A 12359-nucleotide genomic window follows, 5' to 3' on the forward strand; every position below is an offset into this window, starting at 1 on the left:
GTCATTTATAACAAAAATGTTCATAGTGTATTCCACAATTGTTGGTTGTGTATTTAAAAAGGCCCATATCGTATTTTCAATAAATGTTAAGTGCGTATTCAAAAAATGTTCACCATGTGATAGAAAATGTTCGTCGTGTACTTCAAAATGGTTGAGCACCGACTGTTCACATTGTAATAAAAAATGTTCATCATGTACTAAATTTTGTTCGCCGAGCATCTTGAAATTGTTTGAATATCGGATGACCATTTTTTCTACCGATGAACATTTCTAATACATGATAAAACAAATATAGGATAACCATTTTTAATACACATTTTTAAATACAAGATTGATATTTTTTTATAAAATTATTACTAAAATTAAAATATGGTTACAAATATATATTTTTAGAACATTTGAAAATAATGGGGAAAACAAAAAAAATCCAAAAGAAGAAAAGAAAAGACACACATACAGGAGATCCATACTACCCTCGTACATGTATGCTTGTTGTTTGTTTTTTTCGCCACACAGATATGGCGAAATCACTAATTAAGGAGTACTCGTTGCAAAGAACACTCCATCTTCCCAGGTCACGACAAGTGGCGCACATGCAGCGCACCACTTGTCGCAACCTGTGAGTTTTCCCTTTTTTCATAGATTCGTTTATTCAAAACGTTTTATCTCTTAAACCGTGCGTCCAAATCTCAAACCGTTTTCACCATTAGATTCCTCGCGTCGAGATCTTTAAAACTAGATACCATGTTGATAGGTTTTGACGAACTTTTTTTCATGAAAAAAATCGGACAAAAAACCCGGGAAAAAACCAAACCGGGAGCACGGTTTTTTTCCCTTTCCGAAAGAAGCACGTCCGTGCCTCTCGCGAAATCACAACCGTGCCTCTCGTGGAAGCAAAACCGTGACTCTCGTGAAAAGAGAAAAAACAGAAAACGCGTTTTTTCCCTTTCCGAAAAAGGCACGTCCGTGACTCTCGCGAAAACACAACTGTGCCTCTAGCAAAAACAAAACCGTGACTCTCGCGAAAGTAAAAAAAACAGAAAATGCGTAGTTTTTCCCTTTCCGAGAGGCACGGCCGTGACTTTCGCAAAAGCACAACCGTGCCTTTCGCGAAAACAAAACCGTGACTCTAGTGAAAGAAAAAAAACGCGTTTTGTTTTTCCCTTTCCGAGAGGCACGACTGTGACTCTCACGAAAGCACAACCGTACCTCTCGCGGAAGTAAAACCGTAACTTTTGCGAAAGGAAAAAAAATAGAAAACACATTTTTTTTGTTTCCGAAAGGCACGGCCGTGACTCTTGCTAAAGCACAACCGTGCCTCTCGCGATAGAAAAAACGTGACTTTTCATGAAAGAAAAAAAAAGTAAACACGTTTTTTTGCGCAAAGTTTTTTTTCAATTTTTTTTGTCAAAACGCTAAGGAAGACCGGGGAAAAACCAAAACGTCGAAAAAACCCAGAAAAAAACCGTTTAAAAAGCTGAAAACGCGTGCGGAAAAATAAAAAAAAATCTGGAGGGAACGTTCAAAGCGCGACACGTGACGAGTGGCTGAGAACGCGCCAAGTGGCGCTGATCGTTACGAGGCTCCCGAAGGAGGCTCGTTAACTAGTTGCTCCCCAGATATTGAACTGGCTGATCAGTTGAACGCCACGCCCTTGCTGGGCCAGTCCACATGAGCGAGGAGACGATAGAACTCGCAAAAAGCAAGTTATAGACGCACCCTGTTCGGCCAGCCCGCGACACTTGGGGCTGCCATAGTTGGCCGCTGCCTACCGCGTGCCCGCATGAGCCATGCCTGAGCTTCGCCGCGTCTGGACCGCGTACTTCTCAAAACAAAAACTGTATATTTACGTTTTTTTTAGAATAAACTGTATCTTTATGTAATATTAAAGTGATGATTGTTTTTTCAAAAAACCCTATATGACGAATTCTGCGTCATATCATCGACCTATCGCATAGGAGGTCGTGAGCAAGCGTTGAGTTGGGCCAGCGCGTCAACGAGTTCAGCGTTCCCGGTTTTGAGAACCTTCTAGGAGGTTCCCGACGGTCTTTTCTAGTTTTTGGAACCTTCTAGGAGGTTCCTATACCAGGTATTTCTTTTTCTTTTCATTTTTTTCTTTTTTATTTCTTTTTATTTTTAATATTTTTTCTTTCCTTGTTCCCTGTTTATTTATCCTATTTTGCATAAATTCAAAATGTAGATAATTTCAAAAAAAAATCAGGATTTCAAATATTTGTCCAAATTTTCCATTTTTGTTCATTGTTTTGAATAATGTGCATATTTTTAAAAATGTTCCAAATTTTGAATTTTGTTCTTATTTCTTAATAAATGTTCAAATTTTCAAAAAAACATATAGGATATTCAAAATTTTGGGCATGTTCCGGAACTTGGTTCCATTTTTTCAAATGAAATGGACATGTTTCGAAACCTGTTTCCGTTTTCTAGTTTTTTTCACAATTTAGAAAAATGTTTGCAAAATTGTTGAAAAAATGGTCATGTGTTAACAAAAATTCTTTTCCAAAAAATGTTCATAAAATCCAAAAAAATGTACGCATTGTCAAATTTTGCTCGGATTTTTAGAAAAACATAACTTTCTCCAAAATAATTCACAAATCCGAAAACATATTTGTTTTTTTCAAATTTTATTCAGAGTTTCAAAGACTCTCCATTTAAAAAAAATGTTCAATTTGTCCAACATTTGTTTATTTTCTTTAAACAATTCCCTTTTTCCAAAAATTGTTCACACATTTCAGAATGTTCGTTTTTTCAAATTTTGTTCAAAATTGCAAAACAATTGGGGTTTTCAAAAAAATGTTCACATGTAAAAAAATCTTCAACTTCTGGAAAGTTCATTCGCTATTTTGAAAATGTTTGTGTTTCAAAAAGAAATTCACTTTTTGACAACAAATTGCGTTCGAACTTCCAAAAATATGTTTGGACCTATTGTGGCTCATAGTTCTTGTACCGCGCGTGCCCTATTTATTTGAAAAAGTTTGTGTGGTGTTGTGGCTATAGAAAATGTTAACTATGTGAGCTCCCGTGTTAGATTTCCCACCCCCGCGCATGATTTTTATCGTCGCTACAGTACTCGCTATTTTTAGGGAGTTCCTGTTCGGCGCTGCAGGCGCTGGCTAGCGATACTGGCGCTCGCACGCCTGGCGTAGTGGGCCGGTCCATGAAACACAGTGAAGAGCGCGGATGCGTGTAGCAAAACCTTCGAACACAACCACTAGGCCGTAGTTCCTTAGCTGAACTTTCTTAGGACAAACAAACCTTATTCCATACCCAGCTTATTATGCGTATAATTTTATGATAAAATAAAAAAATGGATGCACCATATAAAAACGTGAATTTTAAGAAAGTTTATCAAACTGAAAAAGGTACGTACAAACTGAATTAAATCGTGGACTTGAGAAAAAATCATGAATTTGAAAAAAGTTCACAAATTAGGATAAAGTACATGAATTTTTTTAAAAAAGTTGATCGATTTTGAAAAAAAGTTCACAGATTTTCAACAAAAAGTTCATCGATTTTTGCAAAAAATCATCCAATTTGAAAAATAGTTCACTGATTTTGAAAAAAGTTCGGTGATTTTGAAGAAAGTTCATTGATTTAGAAAAAAGTTCATCAAAAATGAAAATAAAAGTTCACCGATTTGGAGAAAGTTAATCGAAATTGAAAAAAAGTTCATCGAATTTGAAAAAGTGTTCATCAATTTAATAAAAAGTTCATGAAAATTGAAAAATAGTTCATCAAATTTGAAAATAAGTTCACAAATTTTTAAAAAGTTCATCCATTTTAACAAAAAAGTATGCGAACCAGGAAGAATAAAAAAGAAGAAAAAGAAGGAAAGAACAGAGGAAGATGGAAAGAATGGAAAAAGGAAATTTGTCATGTGAGGTCTGGTGGCGGAGTGGTTGGTGCATTGTAGCTCGCGGGAGGAGATCGCCTGTTCGAGTCACAATGCGTTCTTCTTTTTCGTTTTGAAAAACAGGAAATCTTAGATGGGCCAGCCCAGCTCCCAGCGCTTGCAAAATGAGCTATAACTGGCGCCTGCAGCGCCAAATAGAAAACGCTCTATTTTTACAGCACGCTAAAGCACAGTGCGCTACTAATGGGCCGGCCCACTCGATCTACTCTTAGCGAATTGTCGGCATTCACGTAAACGAGAAAAAAAACGCTACACGCACGATCTAACGAAATTGAAAAAAACTACGGAAACACTAACGCCCACATGTGTGGGCGTTTCTCAACTCGCCCACACGACTGGATCATCGTCCAGTGCCTTTTGCACGAATCTTGGCATGAAAAGGTTGATTTTCTGTGCCATGTAGGACGGGGCTGGTGTGTGGGCGTTGGAGAGTTTCCCACACGCCCGCATCACGCTGTTTGCTAGCTACGCTGTGTGGGCGGACTAGTTTCTGCTCACATAGCCACCACCTAGGTCATGCGCGTGTGGGCGAACTGCTTTTCGCCCCACACGACACTTCTACATTGTGGATGGCAACTGCAGTTACGCGAACGTGGCAACTCGGTACACACACATGGCAACTGTGATTCTTTGCTAGACGGCAACTGCTGTTGCGCGTACGTGGCAACCAGATAAACACACATGCCAACTATGATTAACAATACATGGCAACTATGGTTGGACCACACGTGGCAAACTAGATAAACACACATGGCAACTACTGTTTGACCATATGTGGCAAGTAGTTAATCACACACGGCAACTACGGTTTGATTACACGCGGCAACTACCATAAATTAGAGATGGCAACTATAGTTAACCAAAACAGATAGAGTTGCCATGCTTTTACAACTACACTTGGCATGCCGGATAACTACATCTGTCAATCAGGATGACAACTAAATCGTCATCCCGCGGGATACCTAACGTAGCTGCGCCAGAACGTGTGAGCATTTTTGCTTCATGCTACACGCGTGGGGTGAAAATGAGTAGTATTTGTTGGGCCTGTGACATGAAGTAGACGTGCCCACACGTGTGGGCAATTCTAATGTCCGCCCACACACAGCCCGTGTGGGCTGCCTCCGGTTCACACAACACACCGTGTGTGGGCGCATGCTAAATATACCACACGTGTGGCAGTTATCGGCGTCAAAAAACTAAACATGTTGGACAATGCAACGCATGCCCCAGCCATCGGTTCCGATTACACCCGGACCTTTATTCCACCATGGCGCCGCAACCATCACCCTAACGACGCCATCGGAGACTACAGCCCTACTATCTACACACCGCAACAAGAGGACCGGGGTTCCTTCACTCTCACGCCACCGGAAACGGCAGGCGAAGAGGACAGGAACCACCAGCCTCGCTGCCGGTGGAACGGGGGGACTCGAACGCCTCCCCAATTTTTGCCGTCGTATGCGTTTTTGTCAGGTCGAACAGATGTCCTCCGTATCCACCATCGGAGCGGCACCGCGCACCTTATGCTCGGGGTCCCGCGGCACCGCAGAACTAGCGTGCTGCTCCCGGGAGCATCATCTGCACCGAGTACGAGTTCAATGCACCACAAAGCATGCTCAGCCACGAGACACGATAGTGCATGATTACACACCACCAAGCAGCTGGATCGATTCTTCACAAGATAGATGCTCACAAAGTTGGGCCTTCACAAGATAGATTCTTTACTGAACTTGTGTGTTTTTCTGTGTGGTGCAGGGCAGTAATTTTTTTTTGCACGATCAACCGGAGTTATATTTGCAAGGCGTGGTGATGCTATTGCAATGATGAAGAAATATAACAATGTACAGTTTGATGGCTAGCCTATGAAAATGCAGATACTTGGGACTAACACTCCTGCTCCAGTTTCATTACCTACCAATGATGGAAGATATGCTAGGAACGCTGCCAAGAGGTATGTTAGGCTAGGTCCATTACTTATAGAATCGCATGATATGAAGAATAAACGAATTAGTATCTTTGGAGGTTGGATTCCTGATGTGCTTAGCTAGATTGAGCATCAGTAGAAGTTAATTGTATTAGTTTAGTTCTTTGGCACGTTGCTTTCCTGTGCCTGACGACTGCTGCTTTTGCTATATTGCTACTTTATTTTACTGTAGCTGCTAGGCTGTGCTACTGCTGTTGTTGTACAGATGTGAGTATAAGTGTGGATCTGTTAATGTATAAGCAGTTGTATGGATGTGTTAAAATTCTGTGAGAGAGCTCAATGTACATATGTGCTGATTTTGTGATAATATAATTAGTACTAACATGATGCGTTGAAATTCATTTAAATACACTATCTAAGGGCATCTCCAGCCGCGCCCCCAACAGGCCCCCTCACGCCACTTTTTCGACGCCGGCGCCGAAAAAACGGCCCAGTCGCGCCCCCAGGACGCCGAAAATCGCCGGTTCGGACCTTTTTTCCGCCCGGCGGTCACAGGCCGAACCCGGCGCGCTGGCGAGCCGTTGGGGGCTCCGGCGCTAGGGAAAAGCACGCCTGGCCCACACCGCCAGGCGGAAAAGTCAAGGTTTTCATCCCCGACTCGCCTCGCAACCCCGCGCCCTCGGCCACCACTAGCTGTATCCCGGCGACGGCCGCCGCCCGACTCCGCTAGATAGCCATTCCCGGCCGGAAAATAGCAGCACTTCGCCGCGGCAGCCCCTCCCGCAACAGCTGGGCGTTTCCGGTCGCAGTTTCCGGCCGCGGAGGCGCGGTTTAACGGCGGGTTCACGGCCACCGAGCGCAAGGTGTTCGGCGATTTGCCCGTCTCGGCGATGGACTCGGACGAGGAGGAAGAGCTCGCCGTGCTGCTGGAGGAGGAAGCCGCGGCCGACGTCCAGGAAGAAGAGCATCTGATGGTGCTCGCCGCCCTCGCCCAGCTGCTGGCGAGCAATGAAAAGCCGCGGCGAGGTGGCTCGGCGCCGGGGCGGGTGAAAGCAAAGAACCAGCATCGTCTGCAAGGCTACTGCATGCTCTACTCCGACTACTTCGCCGATGCTCCACTTCATGGCGAGAGAACATTTCGGCGCCGTTATCGGATGAGCCGAAAGCTCTTCCTCAGGATTGTGAATTCCATCCGGGAGTTCGACAACTACTTCAAGTGCAAGATGGATTGCACTGGCGCTCTTGGATTCACCTCCATCCAGAAGTGCACGACAGCGATGAGGATGCTTGCATATGGAGCTCCCAGTGATTCACTCGACGACTATGGGCGCATGGCCGAGTCCACCAGCATAGAGTGTTTCTACAAGTTCTGTCGGGCAGTGGTGGCAGTGTTTGGGCCACAATACTTGAGAACACCCAATGCGGAAGACACTGCTCGGACCCTAGCCCAGAATGCAGCAAGAGGATTTCCTGGGATGCTTGGAAGCATCGACTGCATGCGTTGGAAATGGAAGAACTGCCCATTTGGTTGGCAGGGGATGTACAAAGGCGCCAAAGGCGGTTGCAGTGTGGTGCTTGAAGCGGTAGCCACACAGGACCTCTGGATTTGGCACTCCTTCTTTGGTATGCCAGGAACTCACAATGACATCAACATGCTGCAGTGCTCTCCTGTTTTTACCAAGCTCGTTGAGGGCCATTCTCCTCCGGTGAACTTCGAGATCAATGGGCACCAATACAACAAGGGGTACTATCTAGCTGACGGCATCTATCCGAGATGGTCAACATTTGTGAAGACGATCTCAAACCCTGTGGCAGGAGGCAAGAACGCCTGGTTTGCGAAGCTTCAGGAGGCTTGCAGGAAGGATGTCGAGCGGGCATTTGGTGTGCTCCAATCTCGATTCGCTGTTGTTCGGTACCCCGCTCAGACCTGGTCGAAAGATCAAATGTGGGATATCATGACTTGCTGTGTTATCTTGCACAACATGATCATCGAGAGCGAGTAAGAAGACCCAGTGTTTGACACTGAACCATACTACAGGCAGGGTCCTCTAGTCGAAGTTGATCACCAGCTACCGGCAACTTGGACTGCCTATCTCAGTATACGTCAGGAGATTCGAGACCCACAGGTGCATCATCAACTGCAGAAAGATCTGATTGAGCACCTATGAAGGCTCAAGGGGGACGCCTCGTGATGAAATACGAGTTTTTATTTGTTGAACAATATAATTTGTATTGAACTATTTGTTGTTGTAGTATTTTGTTAAAGTATTTGATTTTTCTGTGATGAAATATGTGATAAGAAATAATTGTGTTGATAATTGAACGCCGAGACACGGCGAAACCACGCCGAATATGGGCCTATTCTCGCCCATATGGGCCGTTTATTCGCCGAAATTGGGCTGGAAAGTGGGCCAATTTCGGCGCCTGGGGGCGACGACTGGGCGCAAAACCGCCCCCAGCGCCGAATGCATCGCCGGCTCGCCCCCAGGGGGCGATTTTTATGCGTCCTGGGGGGGCCAACGGCTGAAGATGCCCTAAGCTACTAAATGATGGAGTCGTCGGCCGCCCCGATATTCTGCGGAGAGGCAGGATGCCCTAGACCAGATGCTCACAAAGTTGGGCCTTGCTATGGAGGCCCGCCTCGTGCCACTGCGTGCTCGCACGCTCCCTGAGGCCGCATCCTTGGGTAGAGGAGTAGTAGGCCGTAGGATGTGGGCAACATTGGCGCCTCGCTGGTGCCTCAAAGACATTCTCGACTTTGCTTGGTGTCATGTAGGTCAGGCGCCCACCTCGGCTGCCGCCATGTGGGGCCATCACGGTGATGGTGGACGGTTGGGCTTCACGACGAAGATGAGGCAGATCCCGCAAGGGCGTGCACGGCAAGAAGGATGCGGTGAGGAGATAAAAACACACGTAATCTATTGATGTTTTTTTTGCCCATTTTCATCATATGATGTCATTTTTATGGAATATCCCCTTTGCAACGCATGGGCATTTTTGCTAGTAAATTTTAAAGTAAGATTTATAGCCATTAATGGGTGGGCAAGCATAGCTTTTGTATGTGACTCCTCTTGGTCTGGTGGAGAATCAAGAAGGCCATATTACATCAAAATATCCTTCTATCTTCTGGGTCTGCAAGCATGGGCGACTCAGAATAACATATAGCAAGATTTTTTTTAGATAACGGAATTAAGGTATAGTTTCCGTTTGGTTCTGACACGAAGCACCAAAGTGCTCCTAAGATAAACAGATCTAGACGAGAACAATTACTTACGTCGACGCCCAGGATTGGCCATGCGTTCTTGGCGATTCAACGCTGCACACGTGTGTGCAGAACTAGAGCCATTCACTCACCATTCCATGAGCCAATGCGCTACCTTTTGTCCATCGGTGGGTAGACGGGAATCATTATCCTTTAAGTAAGTGGAGGATATTGTATAAAGGAAGAAGCAAGTGGAGGATATATTCTGCACTTTATAAAGCTATATAAAAGGTGTACTAGGATACATCGCTTTATAAAGCACATGTGCGTGGCACAGAATTAATACCGCTTCAACTTGCGGATGTCTGGTGTGAAGGAGAAGAAAACTGGTATTCCTTTTCAGATAATAATACGGGTATCAACCATGCGCCGTTTGACTCGATCATCAACCATTTGGATATATGTTGACAAGGTTTAATCATAGTAATCTATGACCGTGCCTAACTAGTTATACTATTAGCCAGAGAAGTGGACTTCTTTTGGCAGGAAAAAAAAGCTACCATGTGAGAGAAGGGGACCCTAACAGCAACCTGACTATTATAAATATAACATATCAAGTGAGAGATCATACCATCCTCTCTAAACTTGGGGAGCTGCACCCTTTTTTTCATAAAAAGAGGCTACCGTCGGCTTTAAATTAATGAAGCCCTTACATATAACCTTACAATACAACAACAAAACAAACACACACAACAAAGGAAAGGAAAAGCAAACGGCATGATACACCGATGCCCAGGAACAGCCACACACCCTAGAAAACAACAAGCCTATCGAGGGGAAGATTGAGGCACCGCTTGGAGCCATCCGGGTCCTCGTCCGTGATCAGGCAACCGGAGCTAAGATCACTACCAACTGGAACAGGGGACAAGCCGGCAAGGGGGGATGCCTTTGCCATCACCAGGGCGGCAACCATGGCAGGCAGTGCCAGCCAGCTCCACCGCCGAAAGGAGCCCCCTCCTCCCTCGCCCTGGATCAAAAGGACGATGCACCATCGGGCAAGGAGGCGCTCACCACCCTAGAGCCTGTATGGACATTGATGCCGAGGTTCCATAGTAAGGACACAGAGCACAACCCCTATGCAAACATGTCGACCCTGAGAGCACCAGCGCCGAGGCCACGAAACTCTCAACATGAAGAGAAGAAGTTGACCTCCACCACCATACTCCGACCATCAATGGATAGGGACCTAGCTCCGGAGCCTCCAAGAAGGTAACAACTCCACAGTACCGCTGTCGCCTGGCCCAGAGAGGGACCAAGTGTTTTCACCTAGAGCACGGACGAGGAGGCCACCCACAGTGACGCCTCCAAGGAGGGAAACAGTGCTCAAGAGCGTCGCCGTCACCAGCACCGACGCCACCGCGCTACTACAGATTCGAATAGCACTAACCGACCAAATTGTATCATTGCAAACGAGTATCAGGCCCGTCAATGCCTCAGGGTCAGTGATGACACTGTAATCACAAACAAGCCAGCTAACCAGTCAGTGATGCCTTTCATCACAGATGGACTGACCAGTCAGTGATAACTTTGAAAAGGGTCTTCCATGAAGTTCTTTGCTGACTGGCCGTTTGCATAGGACTACTCAGTGATGACAACTTTTGGTAATGCAAAATGGGGCTGCCCCATTTTGCACTACAACATAAAGTTATGTTCATGCACAATATATGAGCACAAAATCGCATTACATTTCCTGCATACATTGTCATATGTACAATTATCTACGAACATATTCAACTAAATAGACTTTGCCTACGACAATCCAATGGGGAGAAGAGTCTTGCCATCGAAGAATCAGCAACGAGGTCCAAGTATATTCCACGAGTCCTTCAACTCACTAGAAAATACTTTTAATGTCTCCCATTAGAGATCAGGAGCTCGGACATCAGTTCCTTGTTTTTGTGTAGTGCACCTAAAATAGATCGACATTACCAATGTGTCATTTCAGGTGCACTGCACAAAACACTCTTACAAAAAGAGTGATTTATGCAGTACACTAAAAGGTCACAACAGCAATGAATTGTGTTTGTCCCCTTGTAACACCCCGGATATGATTTACCCAATATGTAATCCAACTCTTGCCGTTTCCGGCCTTAAGTTATTTTATTTTCTCGGGTTCGGGTCTTTGTCTCCGTGTGTTGTTATCGTTGTCATGCATCTCATATCATGTCATCATGTGCATTGCATTTGCATACGTGTTCATCTCATGCATCCGAGCATTTTCCCCGTTGTCCGTTTTGCATTCCGGCGCTTCGTTCTCATCCGGTGGTCATTTCTACCTTTCTTTCGTGTGTGGGGATTAAACATTTCCGGATTGGACCGAGACTTGCCAAGCGGCCTTGGTTTACTACCGGTAGACCGCCTGTCAAGTTTCGTACCATTTGGACTTCGTTTGATGCTCCAACGGTTAACCGAGGGACCGAAAAAGCCTCGTGTGTGTTGCAGCCCAACACCCCTCCAATTTGGCCCAAAAACCACCAAAACCCTCTCCATCATCTAGAGCATTCGATCACGATCGCGTGGCCGAAAAGCGCACCTCATTTGGACTCTCCTTGCTCCCTCTATGCCTATTTAAAGACCCCCCTCCGAAATTCCTTTTCTCCTCCCCCGAAACCCTAGTCCATCAGCACCTCCGCCGCCGGACAATGTCCGCCGCCTAGCGGACATCATCGCCGCCACCAACGGCGACCAGCCACCTGTTGCCCGCCTCCTCTCACTCCGCCGCGGCCCGCAAGGCCTGCCGCGGGCCCTCCCCGGACCAAGGCGCGCGCCGCCGCCTCCTCTCGACGAGCCGCCCCGCTCCTCCACCGGTGACCGCCGCGCCGCCGCAGTTTTTCCCGCGCCGGCCACCGCCCGCCGGCGCCGCCAACCTCGTCGGCGCCCCGCCGTCTGCCGCCTCCGCCGCGCCGGACCTCCACCTCGCCGCCCGGAGCTCCTCCACGACGCCCCGGCGAGCTCCACCACCGGATCCGGCCTCTCCTTCCTCAACTCCGACCTCCGGCGAGCTTCCTCCCTCCGGTGAACAGTGATTCCGGCGGACCTCGGGAAACGTGCCCCGGATCTGGATCTAGATCCAAATATCTCGAGGGTTGACTTTTTGCCCGAAACCCTAGTTCATATGCTCCTGTTCATCGCATCGTAACTCCTCATCTGTAACTCCGTTTTTGGCATATAGCATATCAAAATGTTCGTCTCAGAGAGCACATCATTTCATTCCATTGCATCATTTTCATTTGAGTTCATCT

Source organism: Triticum urartu, chromosome 6, assembly GCF_003073215.2.
Source record: "Triticum urartu cultivar G1812 chromosome 6, Tu2.1, whole genome shotgun sequence".
NCBI classification, from domain to species: Eukaryota; Viridiplantae; Streptophyta; class Magnoliopsida; order Poales; family Poaceae; genus Triticum; species Triticum urartu.